At 44.7% G+C, this 11,584-nt stretch overlaps 1 long non-coding RNA gene across 1 annotated transcript; it reads right to left on the bottom strand.

Annotated features, from left to right (window-relative positions):
* Positions 1-594: 594 nt before the first annotated feature.
* LOC125945940 (uncharacterized) lies at positions 595-3,375 on the bottom strand. Its single transcript, XR_007467242.1, has 3 exons — positions 3,219-3,375; positions 1,582-1,623; positions 595-776 (listed from the first exon to the last, which is right to left on the bottom strand). It is a non-coding gene; the product is annotated as an uncharacterized LOC125945940 (long non-coding RNA).
* Positions 3,376-11,584: the final 8,209 nt, after the last annotated feature.

Genomic DNA, 11,584 nt, shown 5'->3' with positions numbered 1-11,584 from the left:
GCTCCCTGTCTACTGTCTGCCACCACATGGACCTCCTTCAAGACAGGAGCAACTTTAATTCAATGTGGTCTGTTGAAATAGGTGAAACCACTATGTTTTGCATTACAGAATCTGGAGGGCCATTTTGATTGCTGAAATTTGGTGGAAGTGTTGTCCCTCGAGTTGAGCAGTAAGTGCACTTGAGCATAGCTTCTCCACAATTATAACAGCACTTTCAGGCTACTTAAGCACACCGTCTATAGCACCAGATTGGTAGCGTGCTTCACAGATTGGTAGCTGCTTCATTGCAACTATCCATTGCAATGACAGTCAAGTAGTGCAACTAATGCGCAAATGCACCTAACTTTGTCAGTTGGAGCCACCAATAACTTCTGGCAGTTAACGCTGCTTTTAAAATTTAGCACTTTAGTTGGAGGCGTTAGAGACTTGAGATCAAGTGAACATTCATTCCAAATAGTAGGCTATTGTAGAACGTAGTTGGAGACACAGGCTACTTGAAAGTTATTTGTTGTGCTAATAGCAAGCTGGTAATTCCAAGTACAAAATGTGAATGCAAAAATGCAACGGGGAAAAGGATGTATGGTACTTGCCTATAACAGTGTTGACCCTGATAAGGCCAAGAGCCTGTTTTTGCCTATTGGTGGTGTTGTTTCCGAGAAGTGAGTGGCCCATGAGGTTCTTCTTTGTGAACACATGGTGAATCAAGGCCCTTGAAAACTTGCCTGGTCCACCATGGCAAGCTGTGCCAGGATCATCTGAATGAGCACTTCTCCAACCTATGTGAAACGGCACGTTTAGGTAAATATTAGTGATGTCGTTTAAGGATTTTAAGCACATTTACACAACAGCCACACTCCAAATCACAGAAACACTGCCTGCTCCAGACCTAAAATGCCAACTAATGTCACTAATAAAAACAACCAAAACTAATGTCATAGCTTGCTATGATGTTAGGATGCCATGTGCTTCAGAAAAACAAGGATTCACCCAGTACAAAATAAAATAGCAAGTAAACCAAGGTATCGAAAACTTTAATGCAAGTAGCATTTTTAGGATACTTCACATACTTTCGGGTGTCTGTCTCTATATTCCAGCCAATTTGTGTCACTTGGTGGTCAATGGCCTAATGGGTAGGGCTGCTATGTTGAGGGAAGTGGGTTAATAACCATCTGATGGACCTGCTTGGATCTCTGGGTATGTGACTCAGGGTATGTGCCACTCTTCAATGAACCTCTTTCACGCCATCTTGGGCAACTGCTGCTTGTGTTGGCAAGCAGCAGTAGCAGCTCAAACAGGAAGATAACTGTCGACGTTAATTCGATTACCACTACACATCACATTCACTTGCTGTGTCCCAGACCTACTCAGCTGAATGTGTACAAAGGCAGGATGTGCCAACTGCCCACTTCATCAAATAAATTAATCGACTCGCAAATCAAAGGATATGCAAAATCGCAGAGGAGACACTTAATGCTACCATTTTTACTAAATCTTAAGGAGAATACCTCCCGGCAATACATTCTCACGCAACAGTGCATTTGATCATGGTGACGCTACACAATGAATGGCCAAAGAATTCACCTTTCGCATTCCGGCTGTGGCGTCTCCAGGCTCATTTTGATTCTGAAAACAGATGTCAGTATTAAAATGTGACGCTACGATAAGTCAAAAGCAACAATCAAAACATCTACATGAACGATTAGGCCGACATAAATGGATGGATATAAATGACTGATTGAAAACATTAAAGCATGGCTGCTCTTGCCACTGGCAGTGTGAGGTGGGCAAATAATTTATTTTTAATTTCTCTCCTAAATTTTAAAATTATTTGGCTCATCTACTGAACTGTTGCGGCGACATCTTAAAGGTAGCTCGTTCATATAAAACCAGTGTTGCATTTTTTTACTCCCCGTCTAACTGCTGCTACTACAGTTTGCTTATTCTCTAAGTATTGCACAGAACTGCTCCACAAAAAACCATTGTTCCAAGCTTATGTCACAGCGTCATTTAGTTCACAAGGATTCGCTCCCCTTTCACTCTCTCTCCTCTTTAGTGTGTGAATTCAAAGCAAAAATAACTTCTTGACATAGCTGTCCACTTCTGTCATAAAAAGCCTTGCTAATTTTCGACATTTGTCGATAACGCCTACATGCCACTGGAAGCACAGTGGGACGACACGGTAAATATGCCCAAGCATCTCGTTCCTTTACTGATTTTCGAACTTAGTTAAATCAATCAGTTACTGAAGAGCCAAAGGCTCAAACTTCACACGATGACATTATTTAGATGTTTCATCCCACTAAAGCAGAACATAGAATCCCACAGATTCTGCCTTTGCCGTGAGTATAGAGCGCCTACGCGAAGGCGTTTGCGCGAAGCACTCGATGGCGTCGAAGGGAGATCATGGTTAAAAAAAAGTTCACAGCGCGCGTACCGGCGGAATACAAACAACACATGACCAGATGATTTCACAGCACTCGCTGGCATCACCCCTTTTTTATCTCACCTATCACATAGAATCACATATACGCCCTTGCAATTCTTTATTATTATCGCGCCACAGCGCGTGTCTACCGCACGGCGTGTCAGCGGACTCTGGGCCCTCGATCCTGAAGCGAACAGCGCAGCAGAATACATTCGAACGGAAAAACGCCCCGCGCATATTTTCGCCGATCCCGACACGTCAATGGACGGCGTTGCGCGAACGAAATATACTTGATTGCAGTACAGTTCGGACTATTTCACGTCGCATTGTTTCCACCAAAACGGCAAAGCACGAGCGCTCATTATTGCTAATTTCAATCGGTGCTGGAACACCGTACCAAAAATCGTGGCGAGCACAACGTACCCTGTTTTAGCTGGCTCCGCATAACTGCCCACCAAAACGGCAGAGCACGAGCCCTCATTAATAAGGCTAATTTCAATTGGTGCTGGAACACCGTACCAAAAATCGTGGCGCGCACAACATGCCCTGTTTTAGCTGGCTCCACATAGCTGCTTTACGTCGCCGCAAGCAGCGCTGTGAAGTTAAATCAGGACAAAACTTCATGCTCAATATCACAAATCTAGTGCTGCACAACCAATTCTCGCAACGGAAGAATAGTACTAGTAATGAAAACGAGCACAGAGGCGCGTGGAAGACACGCACGGGCTCTGTACGCACTTTTTCTGATAGCGTCGCAATGAACGAGCAAGTGGAATTCGAAACACTCACTCACCTTCGATGTGGCTGAGTCGGAGGCGATCATGGTGATCTTCGAGGCAACGTGTAGCCCATACAGAGCGAGCAACAAGTTGGAATATACCAAAGATGTCACAGCGAGGCAAAGGGCACAGAAAACGCAGCAAACTCATCACGCAACCCGCACACATACATACGCCGCACGCACAAAGTTCTGGAATCTGCCAAAGAGTTAACAGCGCAAGCGCGCATTCACACAAAAACGCGCATACAAATCTACGCTTTCATAGGCATGAATTGCCATATTTATTAACAAATCTTGTAATATAATGGTATTTCTTAACAATTTCTGTGGTTTGCAAGAGTGTGAAAATTTTCTGCTTAGCTTCCTTGAGGAACTATTTTCTTTATCGCTGTAACGCAGTGCGCCGGCCGGTCACGTACGGAGCGCGCGGGAAATAGTGCAAAATTCAAACGTCGCAAATGTCGCGCCCTGTGTGCGCGCACAGTTTTAATCGTTTGTATTAAAAAGAAATATTTATTTTAATACGTGAAGCAACCGGCACGAAATGAACTACGGACCAGCAACGTACACAATTGTCGCTGTTCGTGCTTGTTAGTTTGACATCCTGACAAACGGTAGACAGCATGCCATCCCATTGATTAAACATTTGTACCTGTGCTTCTGCGCTACGATTTGCTACCGGCAAAGTATAACAGCGTAGATTGTGCGTGGTGGCCAAGCAGTTTCCCAGTACACTGGCCAGCACCCCGTCTCTATGTGTTACAGAATAGACCTAGGCTTTCATGTAAAATATGGACATCACGTCGCAGAGGTCACCCAAACTTGTTTCATACTATTGTGCGCTAAGGGCTACTAACTAAACGAAACGCCCTCTTTAAAAAAATATTTGTTTATTATGCTTACATACTACTTTTTCCACCATCTTGCCCATATTTAACATGGAGGCAATGCCGTTTTCTGACACAGACAGGGCACTGGCCACTTACAATAGAAGCCGATGGGAATCCAGGAGGAGTCCAATCATCGGTCATTGGTCACTGCTTGTTGGGACGTTTGTCTTGTTCTCCAATTTTGTGTCTATATATATAATTTTTAGAAATCGCCTGTGGAAGGTAGCATAATTCTTATCATTGAGCTGGGTTAATCGATGAGGCGGACATTAGTAGCACCAGCACGAGCAGTCGAAACATAGATTGAACTAATTAACAAGAAATCACTAATTAACTTCTTATTTTATTACTTTACGACACATATTGCGATTTACGAATTGGAGCCGGTGAGCTTGTCAGGCGTATCCACTTGGAATTCATTTCCAGATTGACACCAGTTTGCAGATATGCACCATCAAACTCGCCGTAAAAATGCACTGTTGTTATACTTACTTTGATACGAAAATGCTGTTTTATACATTGAAGCACAAAAGTAACTAAAACGCCCATATATTTCGTCCCACACTAAGGGCAATATCTCGAAACTGGTGTTATCCTGGAAATTCATTTTAGGTGGATGCGTCTTGCAAACTCACCGGCTACAATTCATATATTGCAATATGTGTCGTAAAATAATTAACTAAGACGTTCATTAGTCAATTTTTGTTATTTATTAGAATATTAGTTTCAATTTCTTCTGTTACTAATGTCCGTTTCTTCGAATAACCAAGCTGAGCGATAAGAATTATGCTACCTGCTACAAGCGATTTTTAAAATTTTCGTAAAGCCTAATTTTGAACACCCAGTATATACAGGGCGTCCCAACTTTCTAGCACCGACACTTAAATATATGCAAATGCCACGTAGCTGGACAGAACCAAGGTAATGTTGTTTGCCGTCGCTTACAGATACTCAATTTTTTGCATTAGATAAATAATTAGATAATCATTATAATTAAAATTATTAATAAATTATAATTAATTAATTAGCTTCTCAGATATTATATTTAGATGAAAAGTGTCAATCAGAAAATTATAGAGCAACAGGAAAAACTCCCGATACAGCCTTCTGTTGCCCAATACGTGCTACATAAAAGTGTTTTTCCGAGCGTGAAAGCCCGCGGATACACGCATAGTGCCTCGAGCGGCTAGTTGTGCGGCAATTTTGCGTGTATTCGCGGGCTTCTTTCACACTCGCAAAAGAAAAAGAAAAAAAACACTTTTACGTTGCACGTATTGAGCTGTATCGGGAGTTTTTAGTGGCAGGAGCGTCGAGTGCCGTTTGTTCTTTGGAGAGTACTTCCGGTTCACCTCCAGAGATGATCAGGAGGTGAAAATAAATCGAAAAAAATAGTACGGTACAAAATTCACGAATTTCATTATAGATATGATATCAGAGCATAAGTTTATAGTTATAAGTTGAGTTACTGAAGTGTCTGGGATAATTAGAATTAATTAGCTGAGACGACCGGGGACGCAATCTAAGTAAATCAGAAAAATAGAAAAAAAAGTGGTTCACTTCAGAATTCATGACTTTTATTATACATATGATATCAAAGCATAAGTTTTGTTGCACGCTGACTTGCTGAAGTGTGTGGGATAATTATAACTAATTATCTGAGACGAGATTAAAAATAAATCAGGAAAAAAATAAAAAAGTAGTACAGTGCAAAATTCATCGGTTTCTTTATAGACATTATATCGAAGCATAAGCTTAGTTCAAGTTGAGTTACTGAAGTGTCTGGAATAATTATAATTGATCAGAAATCACTTATCACTGCTTACCAAAGCACAGAACACCAACGCCGGGATGCGAGTGCCAAAACGAAACACCTAGGTCAGAGTTTAAGGTTGCCTACTCTTTTAAGCATGAAATGCTTTTAGCTCCCGTTGTCGGCGATCTTCAAGTGACCTTGAGCCAAAAGCCAAAGCTGTTATCCGGGCACTCAAAACGAGAACATGCCGGCAAGTTGAAAATGAAATTTAGTCACCCGTAGGCATGAGTACAACTGTGGTATGAACGTAGAGTGCAATATAACGTACCGTACACGCGATACATTGTACTTGATATAAACAAAACATATGAGCAAACAAAATAGTAAATGGTGCCTGCTTGACACTGGCTTTGCCACACATCAAAAACCATTATGACAAGTTGCGAGAACAAAACGAGATCATCCGAGCAACCAGTCAAACTTGAAAAAATGCGGTCTCTGGTACCAACCCTTTACCACATACGCTAGTTACTCTCCAAAGAAATTACGAAAAAAATATTGCTTCTGAGTTCTTCCCAATGTTTCTTGACAATATCACTCAAGCTGTAACTTCTATAGTACGCTGAAGTTTTATTTGCCATTAACAATAGCGACGTTCAAAAGGCAGATACAGGGGCAGATAAAGTGGACCGATCCTGGAGGCAGTGCAGAAAGGGTCCAAGATAAACGGCACCCTTTTCATGTGGGCCGATCCTGGAGGCAGTGCAGAAAGAGTCCAAGCTCAATGGCACATATCCCCTGTGGGCACGGGGACCTGTAACGCTTCCTTGAACTGCCCTTGTCATACGTGGGACCCAAAGAGACAAAATCAACAGCCCTTCCTCTGTCGAGAATATGGGGGTCCCTTATGAACATGACTATTGATATGTTGTTGGCATATTGTTGAGGAGTTGTTGACACAATATCCTTTCAATAATGCCTCAATAGTTATTGACCGTACACAACAATACCTCAACAATAAAGTTGTTGAGCGCTTCACAACAGTAAAGTCGTTGCCTAATTGTTGTTGACATATTGTTGAATAATGCTGAGTATTATTGAGAATTGTTGAGCTATATTGACATTGAATATATATCTGAAACACACACACGTAGACGTGTGTGTGTTTCACACATATATATTGTTTTATTGTTCACTTAATCACCACTAAATATATAGAGTGTCACATAACTTGAACCAAAGGCATATCTCTCGAGTCGTAAGTGCAGGAGATTGTCGCAAGACGACGCTGTCGCAGGCGTTCCGCTTCGTTCGCCCTAAATTCAGGGTTGGCGGCTCTTCATTTACGTTTCGCCTGGGCTTCGGAAGCCGTCACGCTAAAATCAGCATGCTAGAATCGGACGACAAGCTACGCTTACGTAAGCAAAGCTTGTCTTCCGATTCTAGTAAGCGAACCTTAATTGTCGTCCGATTCTAGCATGCTGATTCTAGCGTGACGGATTCCGAAGCCCAGGCGAAACGTCAGCGAAGAGCCGCCGACCCTGAATTTAGGGCAAACGACGTGGAACGCCTGCGACAGCGTCGTCTTGCCACAATCTCCTGCAGCTACGACTCGAGAGATAGGCCTTTGGTTCAAGTTATGTGACACCATATATTTAGTGGTGATTAAGTGAACAATAAAACAATATATATGCGTAAAACACGTACACGTCTACGTGTGCCTGTTTCCGATAAATATTCAATGTCAATATTGCTCAAAAATTCTCAATAATACTCAACATTATTCAACAATATGTCAACAACAATTAGTCAATGACTTTACTGTTGTGAAGCGCTCAACAACTTTATTGTTGAGGTTTTGTTGTGTACGCTCAATAACTATTGAGACATTATTGAAAGGATATTGTGTCAACAATTCCTCAACAATATGCCAAGAACATTTCAATAGTCATTTTTATAAGGGCTACGACCCCAAAGCTATCCTAGGTGTGGATCTCACAAAGGCATTCGATAACGTTACACATTCAGCTATCCTACAGAACCTTACAACCCTGGCAGTGGGCGCCAGGATGTACAACTACATCCGAGACTTCCTCAGCCACCGCACAGCTACACTTAACTTCGGCGACCACCGCCTCCCAGGCATAACACTGGAAGCACGAGGTACGCCCCAGGGAGCCGTCCTCTCCCCTATTCTATTCAACATGGCACTTCTTCACTTACCCCAACAACTAGCTCAAATCCCCGACATCCATTTCAGCCTTTACGCCTATGACATCACTGTCTAGGCAAACCGCGGCAGTGACGCCGAAATAGAACAACATCTACAATTGGCACTAAACACCATCGACACATATGTACAGGAGCGCGGCCTGACCTGCTCCCCTTCCAAATCAGAGCTCTTTCTCTACCGCCCCAAGCAACACGATTCAGTCATTCCTTCCATCTCCCTTACGCTAGTTACCCAACCTATCCCACTAACATTCAAAATCCGCGTGCTAGGACTAGTTCTACACTCCCACGGCGCGCACGGAGAATTCATAAAGACTCTCCAAGCACGCTCAACAGACCACCCGACTTATTCGCCGCATAGCGAACCGCCGGGCTGGCCTACGTGAGCGAAATGCACTTCGCCTTACCCAGGCTTACTTCATAAGCCCCACCACATATGCCCTTCCATACCTACCCCTCCGACAGAAGGAGAGAGACGTGGTAAACGCGCTCCTACGCAGCTGCACGAAAATGGCTCTACGCCTTCCCCCCAGCACATCCCACGACCGACTCCTCAAACTCAGTGTCCACAACACCTTTGAGGAACTCGCAGAAGCCACCTTTACGGCACAAATATCCCGTCTAACTCAGCCGCTCACCGCGCTCTATTATCCCAATTAAGCCTAACCTCAATTACACACCCTACTTAGGGGGCCCCCCTTTCTTCTATCCTGCGCTCTAACTTCAACATACCTCCCATCCCCAAGAACATGCACCCTGAGCGAGATGGGAACCGCAGAATAGCAAGGGCTCGGGCCCTCCACAAACAGTACAGCGAGGACCATGATGTGGTCTACGTGGACGCAGCAGAATATACGTCAGGGGCCCTGGCGGTAGCCGAAAATCAGGCAAAGCTTCTAACCTGCAGCTCAATAATCACCAATTCCACCACAGAGGCTGAAGAGGCAGCCATCGCGCTTGCTCTCATCTTTACATCTGCCTCCAAAATTATCACCGACTCCAAATCTGCCATTCTCAACTATGCCAACGGCTAAATATCCCGCCCCGCTGCTCGCTTACTACGCTTCTGGCAGCCCCGGCGCCCCCTAAGCCTCATCTGGACGCCAGCACATGCCGGCCTCCCTGGCAATGAGGAGGCTCATTTCCTAGCCTGAGGTCTCACATTCCGGGCAGGAGGAGTCGAGCCCCCTCTACGGGACAGGGAGCGCCTGCTTTCTTTCAGTGATATCCTTTCGTACTACCGGGACGAACGAAGGGAATACACACCCCCAGCCCCATCCCTCATCCTAGGGCAGGCCGCACACTTGCGACGACTACAAACTCGGACTGCCCCATACCCCTTACTGCTATATGCACGATACCCAAACCAATTCCCCTCCTCATGCAAACTTTGCGGTAAACCAGGAGACATCCTACACACCCTCCTCACATGCCCCACCTTCCCTCATCCCCCATCAGACCGTGGCGGAGTCTTATTGGGAGAGTCTTTTGACCTGCACTTCCCCTCAAGACCAGTGCTGGATCATCTCCAGTGCTATGAGAAGTATTGCGCTCCAAGGGCTCGCCTTCGCTTTGTAACGTGCGTCCTCACAGTAAGGGAGCACCCAAGTGGCATGTAGGGGTCTTCGCCCCCACCATCAATGGCAATACTGCAGGCCCATGCGTGGACCCGCATGGGCCTGCAGTATTTTGTAAATAAATAAATAAATAATAAATAAATAAAAGTTGCTACCACCACCACCATCGAATATGTTCGACCTGACCTCAGTGGCGCTGCCGAGATCGTGAGCGCTGGCGCCGCCATACGGACGCACGAGGCTAATAGCAAGCTATCACATTTGACAGCCAAGCTGTTAACCTCTAGCGCCCGTATGCACCCCCCCGCATGCTCTTCCACAGGAGGGGGGGGGGGCCCTGTGTGGTTCTCTGTCGTCCGTGTTGTTTCTTGTACTAAACAAGTCAATTCAAAGATGAATCAATTAGTTTTGATGCTCGCTCTGCGCAGAACTGTATCTTAAACACACACAACATTTGGAAGCCTTGGGTCAACAGCTACAATCATCTTTGATCCCATGTTGAAAATTTACACGCGAACTGTATCAGTGAGCTCTGACAGTCCATTTTTTTTGTAGTTATTTCAAGAAACGAACAAGTAAATTGCAATAAGAATTGCGGCAGCGTACAACTTCACAGTATATTTTCGCTCGTATCAGCTTTCATCTGCGTATTCATTGTTTCTCTTAAATTTTCTGTGTGCCTTAATTTAGGGGCTACTGCTGACAGTGCGAAGAGCAATACTTTGGAAACGATGACATGGCTGCTTCAACTATCATCAAAAAGGTGGCAGTTTTGCTCAAAGCACGAAGCACTGATAGCGAGAGAAATGTTCAGCGTTGAGCTTGGATTCCTCGGATAGTGTCCTTACTATAGGCAGGTGCGAAATATTGGACCAGCCCAGATTAAAAAGCAGCTACCCCTTGGCTCAAGGAACAGCCGTCTGTGCTAGCTGATTCCCCCTAACTTGCGCCTGCAAATTTCTTAATTTCATCACCCCACCTAGTTTTCTGCCGTCTTCGACTGCGCTTCCCTTCGGCTGCGGTTGATGCATAGTCAGCCTAAAAAACTCTGTGTGACACACGAGCATCGGGTTTGTTTTGCATTCAGATGGGGTGGAGCACAGTTGAATGCTTCAGTTTTCGAGTACCGGGATGTAATTTATATCGTATCTAGCTAAGCAAAATATGGTTTTGCTTGAGGATTTCACAAATCCCACTGCGACAACCACCGTGTCGTTCTTCACTATGTAAAACAAGAGGAAAAGCTGCTCGTGTTTATCGGGTTATATACCTACGGATTAGCTACGAGGGTAAAACAGTCAATGTAAACAAACCGAGATACACGTAGGCCTGTGACGTATAAAGTGCTTAAAACACGAGTAATGTTGCTTAATTATGCACGCTGTTAAGCAATTTAGTATACTACTTGGATAGCTTCCAAACGAGCACAAAACTTATCGCAAAGGCGAACAAACGAAAGGACGGCCACTCGAGAGCCCGCCCTGTCGCTGGTCATGCAATTTGGCGCGTGTAAACATCTCCCGATCGTACTCACCTGTACTGCTTTGTAAACATATTAGATGCACGATCCTCGCTTTTATCCAAAAGACGATGAAATGTGTCGATTTGCGATAATATAAACCGCTGGCCGCGAAGCTACAGAGCTGAGCTGCTGTCACCCGAGATACGCGTTGGACCAAATCTGGAAACAACACTGCGTTGCCTGCGCACGCTCCGGCGGTTGCGGTACTCTCCAGGCTCCAAGTGACTTTACGTATGCGCGGTGGCGAGCGCAATCTTTTGGTGCTGCAAGGAAACCTGCGGCACGCACGACGCGCGTGCTCCGCGGTGGTTGGTTGGCCTATTCGGCATACGAACAGCCAGGCCATGACCACGTTTACGAAACCCGGCGAGGTTCGTTAAGAAAAGGTTCGCTTATAAAAAAAT

The sequence above is a fragment of the Dermacentor silvarum genome, chromosome 5, assembly GCF_013339745.2.
Source record: "Dermacentor silvarum isolate Dsil-2018 chromosome 5, BIME_Dsil_1.4, whole genome shotgun sequence".
NCBI lineage: Eukaryota > Metazoa > Arthropoda > Arachnida > Ixodida > Ixodidae > Dermacentor > Dermacentor silvarum.
Note: the sequence above shows the minus strand (reverse complement) of the source record. Positions and strands in the feature narration are given on the sequence as shown.